This window comes from Nicotiana tabacum, chromosome 8, assembly GCF_000715075.1.
Source record: "Nicotiana tabacum cultivar K326 chromosome 8, ASM71507v2, whole genome shotgun sequence".
Classification (NCBI taxonomy): domain Eukaryota; kingdom Viridiplantae; phylum Streptophyta; class Magnoliopsida; order Solanales; family Solanaceae; genus Nicotiana; species Nicotiana tabacum.
In genome coordinates this window covers 141,970,683-141,992,261 of record NC_134087.1, presented here as the reverse complement: position 1 = coordinate 141,992,261, position 21,579 = coordinate 141,970,683, and the positions used below count along the sequence as shown (strand labels likewise).

The 21,579-nt window shown below is 36.7% G+C and overlaps 1 protein-coding gene across 2 annotated transcripts in view; it reads left to right on the top strand.

Moving 5' to 3' along the window:
* Window positions 1-10,645, top strand: part of LOC107803736 (uncharacterized) — a 28,520-nt gene extending 17,875 nt beyond the window's left edge. The window contains exon 9 of one of the 2 annotated variants that reach the window (XM_016627503.2): window positions 10,263-10,645. The gene's annotated coding sequence lies outside the window, so the exon portion shown is untranslated. Of the gene's footprint in view, window positions 1-6,229; window positions 6,567-10,262 lie in introns of those variants that run through there. The other variant, XM_016627509.2, reaches the window with a different exon arrangement.
* The last annotated feature ends 10,934 nt before the right edge of the window (window positions 10,646-21,579 follow it).

Genomic DNA, 21,579 nt, shown 5'->3' with positions numbered 1-21,579 from the left:
ATAAAATTCTACAAGTGGGGTCTGGGGAGGGTAATGTGTACGCAGACCTTACTCCTACCTCGAGGGAGTAGAGAGGCTATTTCCGAAAGACCTTCGGCTCAAGAAGACAAAAAAAGACAATACTAGTACCATCAATAGAAACTATAAGAAAAATATCATCATGAAAATGGGAATGTAAATGCAAAGCGAAATCTATAGATAATACATAGCCCTGGCACTATGGAAAACGAAAGAGACACAAGTCTCAATATAATCTGGTAGAAAAATCATCCAACTTTTCATAGTATTGTATCCCATTTTGCTACAATCAATTTCTCAAATTCTTGACTAACACTTGTATGATTAACCGTAGAATGTCAAATCAGAACACATTAAGCTGAAGACTTCCTTTTTTTTTTCTTAGTTAGACGGAGTTGGAAAGGAAAGGAAGACCTTCGGAAACCAAGTTCTTCATTTGAAATAGTGAAAAACTAAAGAAATATCTCAGAAAACATTGTTCACAACAAGAAAAAGTACAGTTCAGGCCAGAATCACTGTTCATGCCGGAAAAAGTGCATTGTTTACGCCGGAAAAAAATATAAGTTGTCGGAATTTGGTTTAAATTGGATAGGTAGGCTCGAATTACTGTGCGATTCAGCTGTCCTCAAGGAGCTCCATCAAAATCTGGCTGGAAGATGGCCCAGACACCCGACGCATGCACAAATCTCGCCGGAGAAAAATCTGTCTGTCCGGTATGTGAGGGCGCGCGGGGCACACTTTTCCGGTGAGGATTGGTCGCAGGATTGCGGCGCACCTTGTGGTGGTGTTGGTTTGTGCACAACACTGATAAATAGTGACTTTGATGCAAACAACCACCAGAAAAGTTGCACAACAAACTGTTTCTTCCTGGAATCGCTGGCAGATTGCACAACGAGTATTTTTTCACTATTGCTCTGATACAATGTGAGAATGCACGGGAGAAAAATCTATTATTTATTGTGAGAAGTATAGCATAAAAAAGTTTTGTTTAATTATCTGAAGTATTGTACAATGCCCTATTTATATACAATGATTGCATAATAATATGTATCTACTTCCCGATGTGGGATACTATACATGACTAGCTACTTAATACTCCCCCTCAAGCTGGTGCATATAAATCATATGTACCAAACTTGTTACATATGTAACTAATACGAGAACTAGTAAGAGACTTAGTGAAAATATCTGCAAGCTGATCATTCGGCTTCACAAACTTTGTAACAATATCTCCTGAGAGTATCTTTTCTCTAACAAAGTGACAGTCGATCTCAATGTGTTTAGTCCTCTCATGGAACACTGGATTTGACGCAATATGAAGAGCAGCTTGATTATCACACACCAGTTCCATCTTGCTGATTTCTCCGAATTTTAACTCCTTAGAGCAACTGCTTGACCCAAACTAGCTCACACGTTGCCATAGCCATGGCTCGATATTCTACTTCGGTGCTAGATCGAGCAACTACATTCTGTTTCTTGCTCTTCCAAGAGACCAAATTACCTCCTACTAGAACACAATATCCAAACGTAGAAAGGCTATCAGAAGGTGATCTTCCCCAATTAACATTTGTGCTGCTCGTGGTCTCGATCCTCGAATAGTAATCCTTTGCCTGGAGTTGACTTCATATGCCGAAGAATACGAACAACTGCATCCCAGCGACTATCACAAGGAGAATCTGTAAACTGACTTACAACACAAAAAGGAAAAGAAATGTCAGGTCTAGTCATTGTGAGGTAGTTCAATTTGCCAACCAACCTCCTATATCTCGTAGGATCTTTAAGAGGCTCGCCCTATCCTGACAGAAGCTTAGCATTCAGATCCATAAGAGTGTCAAAAGGTCTGCAGCGCATCATTCCAGATCCTTAGTCTGGAAGTGGTGAAAGAGATGCTGCTTCAGATTAGTAATACCATCTTGATCATTGCCAGTAATAACAATATCATCAGCATAACCACTAGATAAATACACAGATTAGGAGTAGAATGTCGATAAAACATAGAGTGATCAGCTTCACTACGAGTCATGCCGAACTTCTGAATAACTGTTCTGAACTTACCAAACCAAAACTCGAGGGGACTGTTTCAAACCATATAATGACGTGCACAATCAGCATACAAGACAATTAGACTCCCCCTGAGCAACAAAACCTGGTGGTTGCTCCATATAAACTCCTTCCTCAAGATCACCGTGGAAAAAACATTCTTAATGTCTAACTGATAAAGAGGCTAATGGCGTACAACAGCCATGGACAAAAAGAGGCGAACAAATGCTGCTTTAGTCACGGGAGAGAAAATGTCACTATAATCAAGCCCAAAAATTTGAGTGTATTTTTTTGCAACAAGACGAGCCTTAAGCCGATCAACCTGGCCATCCGGGCTGGCTTTGATTGCATAAACCCAACGACAACCAACAATAGACTTAGTTGAAGGAAGAGGAACAAGACGAGGTATTAACTTGTCTAACTATTTTTGCTTTAGTTTGGAACCCATTAGCTAAAGTAATAATAGGAAGAGACTGCGAATATACAATGTTCGACAAAAGTGATTTATTACCAGAGATATGATCAGAAACTCCTGAGTCCATGACCCACGGTCCAAGAGTACTAGACTGAGAAACACAAGCAAAAGAATTACCAGCAACAGACGTATCAATCTGAGCAACCGAGGCTACTTGTGGAAATGTATGCTTACTTGCTCGATATTGAAGGAACTCATTATATTCCCCTTCAGATAAAGAAAATCCCCGATTACCTGTAGTCTCGGTCTGAGCAACATGAACGTTTCTGGGTGGTCAACCATGAAAAGAATAGCATACTTCACGAGTGTGTCCAAGTTTATAACAATAAGAACACTTGGGTCGAGATCTTCCAAAACGACCTCCTCGTCAATTCTCCATGGCCTAAGATGTCCGATTTTCCATTGTCTGAGATGCGAGAATAGAGGAGTCAACAATTGGTGATGAGACCAATGTGTGACTTGGTGGCGCAGCAATACGAAACAATCGAGAGAATAATTCATCAATTGGAGGAACCAAAGGACTAGCCAAAATTTGGTCTCTCACTGAGTCAAGGTCATTTGGCAGTCCAGCAAGTGTAAGAACTAGAAACATCTTCTGTCATTGCTCTTGTTGTTCAATACTAGCAGTGACTAGCATCAACTTTTCAAATTCCTCCATAACCGCCTGCACTTGTCCAAAGTAAGTAGACATATCCAATTCCTGTTTCTTTAAGCTTGTCATCCGAGATATCACATTATAAAAACGAGATATGTCATTAGTGTATAAAGTACGAGCCTTCTCCCAAACTGAATAACATGCCTGGAATGGACGAAACAAAGGCATTAACCAGGAATCCATCGATCGCCACAACAAACTACATAGTTGAGTATCAATTTTCTCTAGAGTGCTTTGGCCTTTTCATCTCCATCACTTGTCTTCTTGGCTAGGTGATCTTGAACATCTTGACCCTTGCACCACAACTCAACAGAAGAAACCCAGGCTAAGTAGTTTGAACTTCCCATTAAGGGTTCCGAAGTAATCATCAAACTTGAATTTCCAGAACCCGTGTTTAGAACCAAAAATATCAGGCCCCAAAGACATTGTTGGACCAAATAGCACAGACAATCAAGAACACTAAAAAGCTCACAGGAACAGTGAAGGAAAAAACATTGTATTTGTATCTCGCCAGAATTTGAACGGTCGTTGGAAAATAGAAAAGTCGTCGGAATTTGATGTAACTTGAATGGATAGGCTCATAATAGCCTCGCGAGCAAGCTGTCCAAAAGAACTTTTGTCAGAAACTGACCAGAAAGCAGCTCACGCGTCGGTGCGTGAGGAGATTTGTCGGAATTTTCTTCCCTTTGATCGGCACGTGTGGGCGCATGTTGGGATACAACTGGGTTTTTTTGGATTTTGGTTGCCGGAGAGTGTAGGACCCTGTGGTGGTGTTGGTTTTAGCACAACACTGAGGGAAACATAGGTGATGCAATAACAGCCCTTGAAGTCGTCGGAAATTGGTACACGGCGATTGTCTGGCCGAGTTTTCTTTTCCGGATGTTTCTCACCAACGCTTTGATACCATGTGAGAAGTATAGCACGGAAAAGTTTTATATTAATTATCTAATGTATTGTATAATGCCCTATTTATATACAGTGATATATAATAATTGGTATCTACTTTTTGATGTGGGACACTATACATGACTAACTACTTAACATTATATTCTATCCAGTTGTGATACAATAAACCCTATTTATACAATACAATCTTACTCCTATTCTATGTGGAACTAGGACTAATTAATGTTATTTACATAACTATCTAACACCACAGGGGTCATCAATAGATTCCAACAGGGGTTATCTAACTCTTATTAACTCAGTTCTTGATGCACTTCCAACATATATGATGTCTTTGTTCCCCATTCCAACAGGGGTCATCAATAGATTGGATAGCATCAGGAGGAACCTTTTATGGGATGGGAACAAAGAAAGGAAGGGTTACCACTTGGTGAAATGGAAAGCACTTACTGTTGGCAAGAAATTTGGAGGCTTAGGGATCAGGAACTTGAAGATTCAGAGCAAAGCTCTTAGAATGAAATGGTTGTGGAGGCTCAACAAAGAGGATCAGCTCCTTTGGGGAAACATTATTAAAGCAAAATATGGACAGAAAGACAAATGGATGACTAAGGAGGTCACTACACCATATGAGGTTAGTCTATGGAGATCCATTAGATCATTGTGGAGTGAATTGAGGGATGACACCAAGATCAAAGTATTTGATGGAAATAAGACTAGCTTTTGGAAGGACAATTGGCATGGAGTTGGCAGATTGGATGTGGCTTTTCCAGAAGTCTTCAATTTGGCTCTACATCAGCAAAGGACTATAGCAGAGATGTGGACACCTCAAGGATGGAACATCATTTTTAGAAGACATATCAATGATTGGGAAGCACCAAGAGTGGTGGATTTATTCTGTGTTCTAGAACAGTTAAGTGGATTACAAGAAGATGCAGATGTTCTATGGTGGCAAGGCAGCAGTAAGGGTATATTCAAGGTCAACACAGCTTACAAAAGGATGAATCATTCCAACCAGCAGATAGCTGATTGGCCACGGAAACCCATCTGGAAAACAAAAATTCCTCATAAAGTTGTTTGCTTTGTGTGGCTATTGGCTAAGGAAGCTGTCCTTACACAAGATAATTTGATGAAAAGAGGCCTCATCTTATGTTCTAGATTTTGTGTGTGGGGAAACAACAGAAACAGTTAACCATCTCTTCCTCCATTGTAAGATAACTTCTCACCTATGGAGAATTATTCTTAACCTCAAAGGCATCTCCTGGACCATGTCTGGGAAAGTTATAGATGCTCTTAAAAGTTGGGAGGAAGCAAGACTACATGCAAAGGACAGGACTAGATGGAGAATTATACCAGCTTGTGTTTGGCGGACAATTTGGAAAGAGAGAAACTCCAAATGTTTTGAGAATGTGGAGAATGGAGTGCAAAAGATCAAGTTAAACTTTATTTTGCTGTTAAGTTTTTGGTGTAATCAGATGTACACAAATGATACTAATACCATTATTGATGTTTTAGACTCAATATAGAAAGTGTTAGTGATAGATAGAGTCTCTTGTATGTATGGTTTCAGTACTACCTAAGTAATGTTTTTGCTACATATGAAACATAGAAAAGTTACCAGTTTCAAAAAAAAGAAAAAACTATCTAACACCACAATCTGTGCTTTATCAGAAACAAACAAGATGGATTTCGGTCTCCCCACTCTAGCTTAAAAATATTTTCTCCAGGTGTCCGCCAGGGTCATCCTGCCCGCTCCAAAACCCATTTATATTATCTTAAACATTATCCGCTTAAGATAAAAGGGCAGCCCGATGCATAAGGCATCCCGCTTTCACGCTGGGTTTTGAGAAAGGCCGGTACCTTAAGGGGTATGATGTAGACAACCTACCCTTGTGCAAGCACCATCCACTTAAGATATAGAGGACAAATCTTTTCAAACCTACCTTCATTCCACACCTATGACCTCTTGGAGGAGAGTGGGTTTAGGATTGGTTCCACATATTTAAGAAGTTGATGACTACTATGTTTCCGTTTTCTCTTCTAGGTTCTGCCAAAATTTTGCATAGCAAATGAAACGAAGTAGATAAATTTTAATGCCTTTTGCTCTTTATTTTGTTTAAAATGTTTTTATCTTATAGGTGGATCTCAAATTGCATATAGAGAGGCTGTTTCCAAAGACCTATGATCTCTTGGAAATTTGGAGGCATTGTGGATTTCGCCAAGGACAGAACAAAATGGAAACCAAGGATCCATTTAGACAATACCAACTAATTAGGATTAAAACTTGGTTTCTATGTTGGTTAGGATTCCATTTATTCTGTTTTAAGACTGCAATGCCAGTGTGGGGTATGTGTGAGATTTAGAGAATCTCTAATATTATTTACTAATGTTTTTGATTGATAAATAATAAAAACTCATCACACCGATCACAAAATAACAATAAAGAAAGACTCTATAGTCGTGCATTGAATTTCAGATATCTAGTAGAATTTTTCTTGTGTACATCCTGGCCAATAAAAATTTTCTGCACTCTGAGACTTTTAATTACTGGAACTGGCTCTTTTGTGAGAGTTAAGAGAATAAATGCTTTGCGCATTACGAAGCCGACGTAACTCATTGGCTTTTTGGCTGGACGAAAATTAAAATGTATACGTTTTATATGGCTGGTGGAGTGTTACATTTTTTGTGGAACAACTTTTTTGGCAATTGACTCCTATTACATTTTCTGTGGAACAACTTTTTTTGCAATTGACTCCTATTACAGAAACTGTCGTACTCCCTACGTATCATTTTCTGCGATGCACTTTGGCTGGGTACAGGGTTTAAGAAAGAAGGAAAGTCTTTTGAAACTTGTGGTCTATAAACAAGCCATAGATATTTTCTGTGGCGATAAATCATCTCATTAAGGGTAAATTCGGAAGTTTAAAGTTAAATTATTTTTCCATATAGAAACGTATCAGTTCTTTTCGTGACAGAATAAAAGGAAAGTGCATCACATAAATTTAGACAAACGGCGCCTTACATACTCCAGCTTTTTGAGGGTTCGATAATTTAAAGCACTTTTGGGCTCTCCCTTCTATTTCTTTGTCCTTCCTCCTCTTGAGTAATGCTGTATTCTGGCCCGGGCCCGGGCCTTAGTGGGCCTAACGGGCCGGGCCTCGCGGTCCCGTGATCCTGGGCTCTGGCGGTCTCGGTCTTCGTGGGCTCAATGGGTGGAACCGGCCCGTGACGGGCCTAAGCCCACATGGTCCTGTGCTTAACGGGCCGGGCTCGTGGGCTTCGCGGGCCTAACGGGCTTTTTTTTTTAAAGGCAATTTCTTGTAGTATCATGGCTATATTAAAAATATATATGTAGTATATATGTATATCTAATTATTAAAGTGCTTGACGAAAAAGAAAATAACAAAACAATAGTAAAACACTAAATTGTCATGCATAATATATTTTCTTGTAGTATATTATATTGTATCTTATGTATATATATTCTCTTATATATTTTCTTGTAGTATATATATTGTATCTTATGTATATATATTCGCATAATATATTGTATCTTATGTATATATATTGTATCTTATGTATATATGTTCGCATAATATATTTTCTTGTAGTATATATATTGTATATTATGTATATATTTTCGCATAATATATTTTCTTGTAGTATATTATATTGTATCTTATGTATATATATTCTCTTATATATTTTCTTGTAGTATATATATTGTATCTTATGTATATATATTGTATCTTATGTATATATATTGTATCTTATGTATATATATTCGCATAATATATTGTCTTGTAGTATATATATTGTATATTATGTATATATATTCGCATAATATATTGTCTTGTAGTATATTATATTGTATCTTATGTATATATATTCTCTTTTATATTTTCTTGTAGTATATATATTGTATATTATGTATATATTTTCGCATAATATATTTTCTTGTAGTATATTATATTGTATCTTATGTATATATATTCTCTTATATATTTTCTTGTAGTATATATATTGTATATTATGTATATATTGTAGCTTATAAATAATTCTAAGTATAGACAAAGAAATATTGCGAAAAGAAGCTCATGGGTAGAAGCAATAAATTTTATTACCAAAAATGGCATATCTTTCTTAGTCATCCTTCCCCCAATGGAATGAGCACAACAAGGTACTAATACCACCATTAGAAGGAAAAAAAACTAAGGAAGATGTGCCAAAATACAAGTTACATATTATTCTAAGTATTATCTCTAACAAATCTCATAAATCCTTCAAGGTTCGGAGGAGGTTGCGTTGGTGGTGGTGGTGGAAAAGAAGCTTGTTCATCACCACTTCCGGGCGAAGCCGAATCCTCCGCAAGTTCCGCTATCATTTCTTCATAAGCTTCATCTATCGCCGGTTGTGCTTCTGCAATTCCAAAATTTCTTCTTTTCGAGCGGATCCAATCTCTAAACAATACTGATTTTTCCAAGCTATCCCTCATAGACGCTCTATGATCACCTATTTGCAGTCTTGCTTGACTGAAAGCGCTCTCTGATGCAACAGTTGAAGCTTGAATTGATAAAATATCCCGAGCCATCCTTGCAAGAACAGGAAAATGTTTTTCCCTTGCCTTCCACCATTCCAAAAGATCAAAAGAGCCGTCTGGATTCTCCTTTTCAAGTCCCTGAGACAAATAAACTTGAAGCTCATTTAGATGTGAAGTTTCATCATAATTTTCACCTTGAGACCCCCTGAACTCCATCCAAGATTTAAGAGCTTTTAAGCCCGCAACTCTTTTAGACGATTGTGAGCTAGACGAAGTAGGGGTTGGAATAGTTGGCCTAGCATGCTCTAAGGCAAGTTGATAAGCATTATAAACTGTTTGAGCATTAATCTTAATTGAAGCTTTTGCATCTGCAAGTGTCGCAATTTCCTCATTTGAAAGATCTAAAGCCTTATAAATATTTGAATACCAAAAATGAGGACCTCCCAATTTCATTGTAGGATTTAGCATTGCAGCAAGACCATAAATAGGAGGGATAGGAAAAAAATATTTTTTAAACTTTTGTTTCATTTCATTTATAGCAAGTTCATAAATATCCCCACCCTCACTAAATTCAACAAACAAATCAGATAGTGCTGCAATATAAACTAAACAGTTTGAAATAGTAGGATAATATTGCCCAGAAAATGCATTTGTAGCAATTTGAAAATGTTCTAAAAAATCTAAAAGAATTTTAACATTAGTCCAATCTTGAGTGGTAAGCATTTCATCATCATCCTCACCACCTACCCGAGAATTAAACGTTGCATTAATTGGGTTTCTATATTCATTATAATTATAATTATGCAAACTAAACCACACAAAAATATATTCTAAAAACGTAAGAGTTGAAACGAGTTTACCGGATTGCCGAACAACTTCTTGAAAATTGAAAATCGTTGAACACTTGAAAACTTCAATTCAACAACTTCACAATTTTTCACGAAATTTCAACAATAAATTAAGTAATTGTAGTAGAGAGATTGAGAGAGATTGAGAGATATTGATGAATTGGCGAATAAAAATGAAAGAATGAGGGGGTATTTATAGTTGAGAAATGGGAAAAAGTGTAATTATATAAAGTTTGGGGGCCAAATGGCCATTTTTTAAACTTAAAAACGGTCATATTTTCAGCCCAAACGGCTAGATTTTAAATATGGCCGTTGGAGAATTTTAAATTTTTTTTTTTTTTTTTTTTAAAAATAGCCGTTGGGCCCGCCAGGCCTTCTGACGGTCCCGGGCTCGTGGGCTCAAACATGAAGACCGGCCCGTGACGGGCTTAGGAGGACCACCAGGACCGGCCCACCAGGCCCGTTAGGACCGCGGGCCCGGTCCGGTTCAGGCCCGGCCCACCGAGCAGCCCTACTCTTGAGTGCTTGTAGGAGTTGGCAAGAGTGCATGTGATACTAGTTTTTTGGATTTTAGCTCCCTCGCAGATTACTACTGATAGGACCTGTTTAATTTCTGCAAGGTTCCTAGTGGAATTCTATACTTCCATAAGGATCCAGTTGTAATTTTCAGCACAATCTTACTGCTGCTTTTGCTTTTACTTATCAATAAAAAAATATCTTTGCAATCGGCAACTTCTAACGGAAAACATCTATGTTGTTTGATTCTTTGTGCTTTGATTCCAGCAACTTGCAGATCCCCTGGATTTTGGATTTTCGATGTTCAAGATGGTAGTACTGCGGAATCAGGCCCGTTGGTTCTGATTGAAATATCCATTGCACTATCCTTAGATATGCTTTTGTGGGGTGAACAATTAACCTCTGCAATGATTTGAGGGGAGTAGGGGCATTTTGAGTCATCAGTTATTTTTGATTGACATGATTGAGGGTTAGTATACATTTTCTTCCTCTCTTATGGAAGATATTTGTAGGTTTTGCTCGTTACATTTGTACCCATCTTTGAGTGTCGTTGAAGGATACTTTCCTAAGATGATGGCAGATGTAAAACATAGGTCTATATCCTTGATTTCAGTAGTTTGTACTATTTATTTTAAAGTTTTCCACTTGAACATTCTCTCTTTTCATGCTTTTAACGTTGTCTTTGTGATTTTCTAAGTTCCTGCCAAACTTACCTCGTTTCTTTATTCTTTCTTTTTTGATGTTACGAGAACTGACAAAAGAAAAATACCATTGTACTTTTGGGGAGGTCTCAATTCAGGATAACATCATTTTGGGAGAGGTCTTAGCAAATTTGTTTTTGCCTATTTTAATATGAAAATTTCGAAAATCAGAATCATCCCCTGAATCGTTTATGATTCTGTGGCTGAGAATTTGTTTTTTTAGAAAAATGACATTGTATATTACTCTCAAAATAATAGCCGAAATATATATATTTATTGTATATATATACATTTTGTATGTTATATACAAAAATTATACAAATTTTATACATTTTTCCGGTTACCAAAGTAAATAGTTACTGGTACGGGCTAAGAGTGAAAAAACTCTTTTTTTGGGGGCAAATTCATGTTTATGATAAGAATTACCGTTTTAAAAAGCAGCACGTTTTTTCTTAACTTTGTCGGGGAGAATTTTACGACATTAGATCCACGCACCTCATAAAATTATGCCATTAAGATGGTTTAACCCGACAAAACCAAGTTGAAAACTAACTCAAAGTTACAACTTTATGGAAATTATTTCTAGTCTAGCTCTTTTTTTTTTGGGGGGGCTGAAATGTCAACTTTGCGGTGAGAGGCTAGGCTAGACCTCAACCTGTATGTCCACTTCTTGGGCAAAAGTATGAGAGGGTCATATCTTTATATACTGGAATGCCCTAGGATATGTATGAAAGATTATTGGACAAAACGGAGGTTTCAAAGTATATCCTATAAGCAAAAAGTATACATCAAATGGTTTCCTTCTGGTTCTTATTCTGAAAGTGGTAATTTGTTCTAATAACTATTTCACATGGATGATGTTGAGTCTGCTTTTGATTTTGTCCACCAGTGTACAAAGATAATTTCACTCATTAGTGATAGAAAGCTTAGTGAAAAGTATACTTACCTGGGTAAGCATAGTTGTTTCGTTTTGGTATTTGAGCCTTTGCAATTGGTATCTCTTTACCTCCATATATCTTTGAGCACACCTTCTTTTCCAAATTTCCTAACAAATGATGTTTGGGAGTGATTGCAAAATAAATGCATGTACTTCATTCGTAGGTTTGAGTAGCCACCATTTCAAGAGTGTAAGCTTGATATTTGGTACCAATACCCAACAGCCAGCAAAGAAGGACCAACTCCGTCACTATCTAGAAAAATATAATTATTGGTCTCAGCCTTAGGTGATATGCAACATGAACGCTCCAGTTGCCATCCAGAACAAAGTCAAGGATACTTTCTCTTCCTTTGGAGTCTGATTAGCCACTAGTTTTGCAAGGGAACCTAGTCTAGTTCAATCATCCCACCAGAATGACATCTTGCCTTCCTCTAGGTTCCACTTAATATATGGCTCAATATTGTCCTTGATATCCTTTAATCTCTTCTAGATTTGTAAATTTCCAATCTTCCAATTAGCTGCAATAGGATGAGTGTTACAACAGTATTTGGCTTCAATAAAATTCTTCCAAAGTGATTGCTTGCTCCTTAGGTTCCACCAGGCTTTAGCTTCAAAAGCATTTGAACTAATGGATCTTGTTCTCCTAATTGTTCCCCCCAAAAAAGTTACTAATATTGTTTCTCTATGTGTTGAAGGACAAATTTGGGAGGGTTACAACAGTAGATATAATATGCATGGGAAAGGAATGTAGAATTGCCTTAATAATGATAGCTTTCCTACCCTGCACTTTCCTACCTATTTTAACTGTAATATCACTAAAGTAGATTACTTTTTTCCTTCCTAGGTATATGGGAGCTCCCAGGTATGTGAAGAGGAGGAGCTATTAGCAAACCTTGTCAGATCCTTGATTTCATTGATCCTTATTATGTCTTAGTCATCTAGGCATTGTTTAATGATCTGTATAAGTCTGATCAGTTGAACAAAAGGGAATTGTGTCATCTCCATATGTAAGATGAGTGATACAGGGACCCTTTTTATTTTATTTTATTTTATATGGTATGAAATCATGGCATTGAGCAGTCCCATTCAACATCTTATAAGTATTTTAGAAGCTAGGACAAATAAAGATGAGAGATGTGATCTCCTTGGATTTGAAAAACCCTTTCCTTATCCCATTGATAGCAATGGAGTACCATATGTTAGAAATAACCCTGAATATTATATTTATCCAAATTTTATTGAATCCCATTCTCCTCAGCATTTGACACAGGAAAGCCCATGAAACCCTATTGTAAGCTTAGGCATATACAATTTGATATTCACGTTGTCTCCCTTGTTGTCTCTATTCATATTGCGTGCAAGCTCTTGTGTCATCATTATATTGACTGTGATTGCCATCCCTTTAATGAATTCGGATTCATTAGGGGATACCAATCTTGGTAGGGGTTCAGCTAAGCTGTTGTTCATAAGCTTGGAGATGATTTTGGATATCACATTGGCTAAACCGTGTCGCATTCCAACCTTGGGGAGCGAGACAAAGCGCTCAACACCGAGACATGGTTGAGCAAGCCAACATTCCCTCAACTTCCCATCCATAACCCATGCATAATTTAATATGCACATCCATTCTTTGAAAATATCTGCCTCCTATTAGTTTGAGAATATTAAATAATAAAGTAATTGTTATACATGACATGAGACTTAAGTAGAAATTAATAAATATATAATCCAACTCACAAATATCTATGGAGATCTATGACAAGCGTGCAAAGAAAATAAATGAAAGAGTAGTGACGAGGCTCCGTCTATACCCAAAAAAGAGAATACCATAGTCTGAAATATCAAAGACAGCACCGAAAATGAAGGAGCCTGTCACGATCCAAAATCCCACCAACGGCCGTGATGACACCTAAACTCTAAGACTAGGTAAACCAACATATAACAAAAATAAAAAATAATCAAAACGAGATATAACATAATTGAAATAATATAAATAGTGGAATAAATCTCCAACAACCGATAATATGTTGATACTACATCATCAAATCCCTCAAGATCTGGTAATACGAAATATGAGCTCTAAAATAGAGTACGAAGAAATCACTCCATAATATAATACTGTCTAAAGTATAGAAAACAATATGAAAGGTAGGGGAAGCGGACTCCAAGGGTCTGCGGCGATCATGTAGCACTACCTTGAATTCTCTCCATCACCTACACGACTCACTCCTGAAGTTTGCTACTGCCAACACCCAAATTTGTACAAAATATGCAGAAATTTAGTATGAGCACGGGACAACATATACTCAATAAATATCAAGACTAACCTTGGTGAAGCAGTGACGAGGTTCAAGTCATGTGATACTCATTAATCAAATAAAACCTGTGCAGTTTATATTAATTCGCAACGAGAATTTAATAAAAGATGCAGCATCATCAAATATCATATCAAGAGATATAAACTCAATATGGATAATTAAATCTTGATGAATAAGTCATCAACATATAATAGAGGCATCACATAACATGTTAGAATTCAACCCAGAAACATATAGAATGCATAAAGGATTCACTTGCATGGTCAAAGCTTCCACCTTTATGCTCAAACACCATCAAATTTTATATCAGAATCAACCAACATCTATCAATTTACACAATTCGTGTGTATGTCATCAAGAGAGAAACATAAGATGACGACCCTAGGGGATGGATTCAAATCCACACGTTGTACAATATAATACTCGTGCAAAAACAATTACAATATCATCATAATTGCAAGACAAAGACTTCACGTCACAATATTAATAATAACCGCACGACAAAAACCTCGTCCCACTTCTAAATAAATCTGCTCAATATGTCCAATTGTGCCATAAATATAACACTCAGAAATAAAATTTCATCATCAAAGAGACATGCTCACAAGTAATCAATAACGTGCACAAGGATATAATATATAAGGTGCGGATGTATGCTCAAGATGTAAAGCATGACTACGATTAAATCAAATATAGCAACAATACACAAATAGCCCATCTTGGCCAATTACAAAATAGTAATCCTAAACATGGATACTAGCATGAAAGGAATAGCTTATGTAGTCATATAATTAATTAAAACATAAATCATAAAATGCACACAATCCAAACAAGGCATAATAGAAACCTAACCGATCATAAATCCTACATTGCACCTGTATATACGCTCGTTATCTTGCATACATGTCGCTTTCCACATATTCAAGACAAATAAGGTAAAATTCTAAGGGTTATTCCCTCACAATAAAATTAGGCAAGATACTTACCTTAACAAGCCAAACCAACTTTCCAAAATCGCCTTTTCTTTAGAAATTACCTCCAACCGGCTCGAAGATAGCCAAATAATACTTAATAATGTTAAACAATATCGTATGAATCAATTCCAAACAATTAAGGTTCAATCTTTAATCAATTCCCAAAAAGTCAACAAAATCAATTGCGGGATGACATGGCCAAAATTCGAGTTTAGGGGTAGATCCTAACCCATAACCCCATGAGTTCAAATATGCGTTTAGTTTCCAAATCCAAATCCAAATTATAGCTCAAAATATTAATTTTTACTCTCTTAAGTTGTAGGCAAAACCCCCAAATTTCTTCTTAAAATTCCATGTTTTAGATATTAGCAATCCATGTAGATTCTTGAAATAATACCATAAATGATCATTTACATAACATAAAACATAGTACATGAAAGAAAAAGGGCTTCTAATAGTCTTTTATATATTATCATCTTCTTCTAACAAATAAGTGAGAAATATCTTCTCTTTGTATCTTTTTCCGCCTCCCAAGCTGCTTCTTCAAGATGTTGGTTTCGCCATAGCACTTTAACGGTGGCGACCTCTCTTGTTCTCTATTTTCGGACTTGCCTATTAAGTATGGCAACATGAACTTCTTCAGAAGTGAAGCCTTCATTAATCTCAATACTCTTCGTGTGTTGATGAGTGACGGGTCCCCTGTTACTTGCTTCAACATATACACATGAAATACGAGATGCACGAAGGACAACTCTAGAGTTAATTCAAGCTCATAGGCTACTTGGCTTATTATTTTCAAGATTCTATAAGGCCTAATGTACCTTGGACTAAATTTCCCTATCCTCCCAAACCATATTACTCCTTTCATGAGAGAAACTATCATGACCCAAAATCCCACTAAAGTTTGTGATGACGTATAACATGCTTGCTAGGCAAGCCAACACTCAATAATAATAACAAAAACCCAATTATTAAGTCAATCCTATGGTTTTGACATAAAATATGAAGCGGAATAAATCTCAAAATAGCATCATAAATACATAAACCAAGACATGATCTAAATGCGATCGCAACTGTCTTACAATACATGCAAAACAATGTCACAATATCACGAGTATCTAACATGAGTAAATAGTCTCGCTAATAACATCTGTCTGGAAATAGGTAAATAGACAAAAAATAAATAAATAAGGGAAGAGGACTTCATGTGCCGTGGATCAAACAAATAGGACAGCTCATCACGAAGTCTCCAATGCAAGCTCCAAAGAAGTTGGATGGGTACGACTCGTACCTGCCTCAGAATTTGCACAAAATATGCAGAAGTATAGTATGAGTGCTAAACCACGATACTCAGTAAGTATCAAGTTTAGTCTTGAATAAGTAATGATGAGGAGTCGACACTAACACTTACTAACAGTTTAATAAGCAAGTAAAAGAATAAAATAGAATAGTAGCTAAGGCATGATATCATCAAATAGGTACAAAGGAAAAGGCACAGTAAGATATGATATTTAGACATGCTTTTCAGACAAAGGAAACACAATACAAAGTCAAATATCTCAAGTACTTCCAAAATATAAACCAATCAATATGTACATATGAGAGCTACTGTATGAATCTAGAATGCATATACATGCTCATGGTCCAACCTCAATGCCTCACAATACCAATCCATATGCTCGACACTGGCCAGGTATCCAGACTAGTACCAATTTGGGTGACTGCACACACATGGCCTAAAGTAACATAGGTAATCACCTGACTTCGGAGGGACGGATCCATGTTCAAGCATTGTTGCAGCGTGCAACTCGATCTACTAATAATACTAAAATTTATAATCAATATCTGCTCATAATGTCCTTAGGGCCAAAATCCTCTACTTTCCTCAATATCCAACTCTCCAGCTCATGTATATGCATATGAGATGATGTAATAAAGATGCCAAGATATGATAATAAAATACAGATGAAAATGAACATGAATAAGAGATGGTTATGGCAAATCATGTAATTCAACTTTCTATAATAGTTCAATATGATTTTTTAATATTTGTAAGTCCGATCATGATATCAAACATGAGCAGTAAGAGCCAATAATCACTAAATTACAAGTCAAGTAAGGCAATTGCATGAATATGTCTAAAGGAGGAAGCCCAGTACGACAAAAGAAGTCCATCATGTTCAAATCAACAAGTCATAATTTTAGCATGGTCTCTAATCATGATCAAATTCATTACGTAGTCATAAAATCAATGAAACATGGATAATAATTCATAAAGTTTCAACAAGGCATGATATAAGCCTAATTCTAACTGATTATAGTCATAACCTAGCCACGCATATGCGCTCGTCACCTTGCATATATGAAGCACCCAAATTAAGTAGCAAATAAATCGCTTATGTGGAACCTCTTACAAAGATAGACAAGAGACTTACCTCCATCTGGTAGCAACTTCAACCTTCAAAAATAGCTTTTCCTCTAAAATAAACCTTCAAACAACTCAAATGTAGTCAAATACAACTCACACATATCATACAATGTTATAGAAATTAATTTCAAACAATAAAGCTTCAATCTTTAATCAAATCCCCAAAAATCAACAAAAATCAACTTGGCCCACATGGTCAAAAGATGAGTAAAGGGGTAGATACCGACTACTCATGATCTCACGAGTCCAAATATCTGATTAGTTTTCAAAACTGAGTTCAAATCGACCCTCAAATACCCAAATTACATTCTCTTAAGTTGTTGAAAAAACCCTAATTTCTCTTCCAAATTCCATAATTTAAGTGTAAATCCATGGGGAAACAATATATATAATCAAAATCAAGTAGAAATCACTTACCCTCAAATTAGTAATGGAAATCCCCTTTAAAATCTCCTCTTCCCATGCTCCAGAGCTAAATCTTGAAATATAGCATGCTTCCGGGGATTTTGCATTTGCGACTAAAAGGCTCGCATCTCCGAGCTTGCTTATACGGCATAAAGCTCGCATCCACAAGATTCCCCTCCAAATCCAGACCTCGAACCTGTATGTCACGCCCCAAACCTGAAGAGGCGGGGCTGGCACCTGGTGCCATACTCAGCCCGAGCTTACCACTCTGTAGCTGTGAGCTCTGGAGGGTAACCCTCAACTTAAGCCGATAAGGCCATATTCTGAATCGTCTGAAAATAACGTCACTCTCTCATCTGGGGGTAAACATACCCAAAAACTGATATATATATATATATATATATATATATATATATATATATATATGCAGGCTGATGAGGGTCGCCATGAACATCTACTAATATACAAAATATATAGGACTCGTCTAGAAGCCTTTAAAGATAGCTGAACTGTACCATAGTCGGAATATGGCCTCGACATACCCATCAAACCTGTATATATAAAATGGACTCCAAGGTCTAGACCTGGTAACTCCGAGGAAGTGGAGCTTACCAATCAGGTTGATGTCTGACTGTGTCTGCTGGGAAGGTCTGTCCAACTATCAATCAGGACCTGCAGGCATGAAATGCAACGTCCCCAGCAAAAGGGACGTCAACACAAAATAATATACCGAGTATGTAAGGCAACAGAATAACTGAAAGCTGAAACTGAACTGATAATATAATAACTGAAAGTACTTGGGAGTCAAATATAATTTGAAAATATGCTTACCTGCTGATACTGACTCATCTCTCTTAATATAGTAAGTAAAATAGTTGTTCGACCCTATAAGGCTTAGTATGTGTAACTGCTCTGCCGTAATAGGTGTTGATACCCAATTTTTTCCTGTATTTTATATATGCAAAACACCTTTTAAAATAGCATGTATATGCATATATAAGTATATCTCAAGGTTACATTATTTATTTTTTAATTTTTAAAAGTTTTTTAAATCAATTTATTGCCTTATTTTATCAAGAAAAACCCAATAATTATCCCCAAATTATTATTTTGGTGATTTATTTATTGGATGCTCATGTTTATATTAAAATATAGCTAAGACAATTTTTCACACATTTTTTTTACAAATTTATTTGTTTTTTAAGGATAAAATTGCATAATTGCAATATTAGCCATTTTTATGTTTAAATCTGTCTCACATTTATAAAATGAGATTCTGTATTTTTAAATTAATAATTATACGTTATAAGTCATTTTAGTGCTTTTAATTTATTTTCAGAAATTTGTTTATTATTTTTTTTTATAAATTAAATGGGGAAAAAAGGGCTATTTAACTTATAGCCACATTTGGCCTTTTAATTTGGCCTGATTAACCCTAATACCCAACCCAAATTAAACCAACCCAAGACCCAAGACCAATCCTAAATCTACCCGACCCAACCCGGACTAAATCCTGGCCGTTGATCATTTTTGATCAACGGTCCAGATCCACCCTTACCAAATTAAACCAAACGAACCCCCAAGACCCCTCTCATTCTTCACTCAACCGACTCTCTCTATCTTTCTATCTCTGGTTCTCTCTAGAACTTTCCCCTTCCCCTTCTCTCCGATGAGTTCCATCCATCTTTCACGGTCACCTCCTGGCCTGAATCCATGGTGGTTTCACCACCCACCAGCCTTCTATGGCTCCTCAAGCTTGGTTACTGAAGTTTCATGACTTGACCACAAAGAGCTGGGTCTAGACCCTTGTTGATTCAAGTTTCACGGCCATCTCCGGCCTTGCTCCGGCAAGCCATGTCTGTTTCGAGCCTGGCCTCGACTCCTCCTGCTTAGATCCAAGCCTTTCTCACTGTTTGGGTTTCTCTAAAACCCTAGCTTTTGAGGTTTTTATGATCTCTATAGATTTGTTCCAGATCCATATTTTTCCTAAGCTTTTAAACGATTTTCTGATATTTCTTTCAAAAGTTATGCTTTCAAAGCCTTTATTTTCCGATCTAGGGGTTTTAGATGTTTCTCTGATTTTTCTTTTTCTTTTGTGTGCTTCTTCTACTATGTTTCTTCTACTGTGTTCTTTGTGTTTCTTCTACTACGTTTCTTTTACTGTGTTATCATTAAGTTTCTGCTACCGAGTTCTTAATCAGTTTCTTCTACTATGTTTCTCATTAGCTTCTTCTACTATGTTTCTTTTACTGTGTCTCACATGTTGTTCTTTTACTATGCTTCTCATGAGTTTCTACTACTGAAGAGCATGCTAAGGGTCTCAGTTCCTTTCTGAGACCTCTGAACTTGTTTCGATTAGTATCTTTTCCTTGATTGCTTGTCCTCTCACCTCTGCACTCGATTGATGGTAAAAACCCTAGAATTTGGGGGTTCATCTGAGTTTTGAGACCATTGGCTATGTGATTTGCTTATGCTTCATCGCTGAACTTGCCTGATTTCAAAAACCCTTATCTTTGAGACCTATTTGAGTTCTTGGAGTTGTTTCACTACTGCTTCATTAAGTTTCAAAATCATTGTTTCAATTTTGTTTCTTCATATGATTCTGACTTTTGCTAAACTCTATAAGACCTTTTACTTGACCCATTTTCGCATGCCTGATACTTGTGTGCTCTTTATATGTGTCGAACTTCCCTCTAAAAGGGCTTTCAATTTTTGATTAATTTCAGACTTCCTTTTGTATAAGTTATATTAATTTCTTTCCTTGTTTGCTGACTGCCCTGTTACTCAACTTAAGTTAAAAACTTTTCTCTTCTTTTCTGACTTGGTTCATTCATGGACCAGTGATTACAAAATCTCTGATCCTTGATTTACTGGCTACTAGTTGATTTCTCTTACCTTATTTATGCAACCGTGTATTTCAAAGCTCTGCCCCTAAAATAAACTTCTATGTATTTACCCTGAATTGCCTACTTTGTACAAGATATTTATTTGATTTTTTTCTTAAAAAGTTTTACCTTTTGAGTCTGAAACCTTAATTAAAGGAAGTCTTGTGTTGATTGATTCTTAATTGACATCCAGTTCCTTAATTGTTTTCTTACCTTATTTCTGCCTGTTTTTCACACTATAAATACACGACTCTTTCATTAGTACACCCATCACTCATAGTCTTTCTGAACTTACACTTACATACAATAGTATTCTCTCTTATTGTCTGCACTGTGGCATGTTTACAAGACCTACTGCTTTCTCTATTTGTTTCTTTGAAACTGGTATGTCTTGATTTAAGCTTTAGCACCACAACAAAGTGTTTATTTACTGCTTTCGTATCTATGTCTACTCACTGTTTCTGTATAGTTCAACACTTACTTTAGCATGTTGATTTCTTTCTGCTTGTTCTATTTTGAATCCCCAAACCCCTGCCCCCTATGTGTTGAGCTATGGTTTAAGGCATGGCAATATGCAAATTATTGTCCATGAATTAAATTTGATCCCTTGGGATCCTAGCCTCTAAATAGTGTGTTCTAACAGGCTTATGGGTATGCTGGCATTCTCCATTGCTGGGCATACCCACAGCCTGCCATTGCCTCTTTCAATTTCCCTATTCCCCCCTAACCCCTTATGTGTACTTATTTGTAGCTCTTTTCATCTCCTTTCCCCCTTTTAGAATTCTATTTCTGCACTTGCACACTCTCTTAGTCTTTAAGTTCTGCCCCTCTCTTGTGAGCCTTGCCTTGGGACTCTTTGAGCTCCCTCTGAACTTGGACACTTGAGGGCTGACCCTTCCACACTGTACTTGTCCTAATCTGATAATACATTTTGGG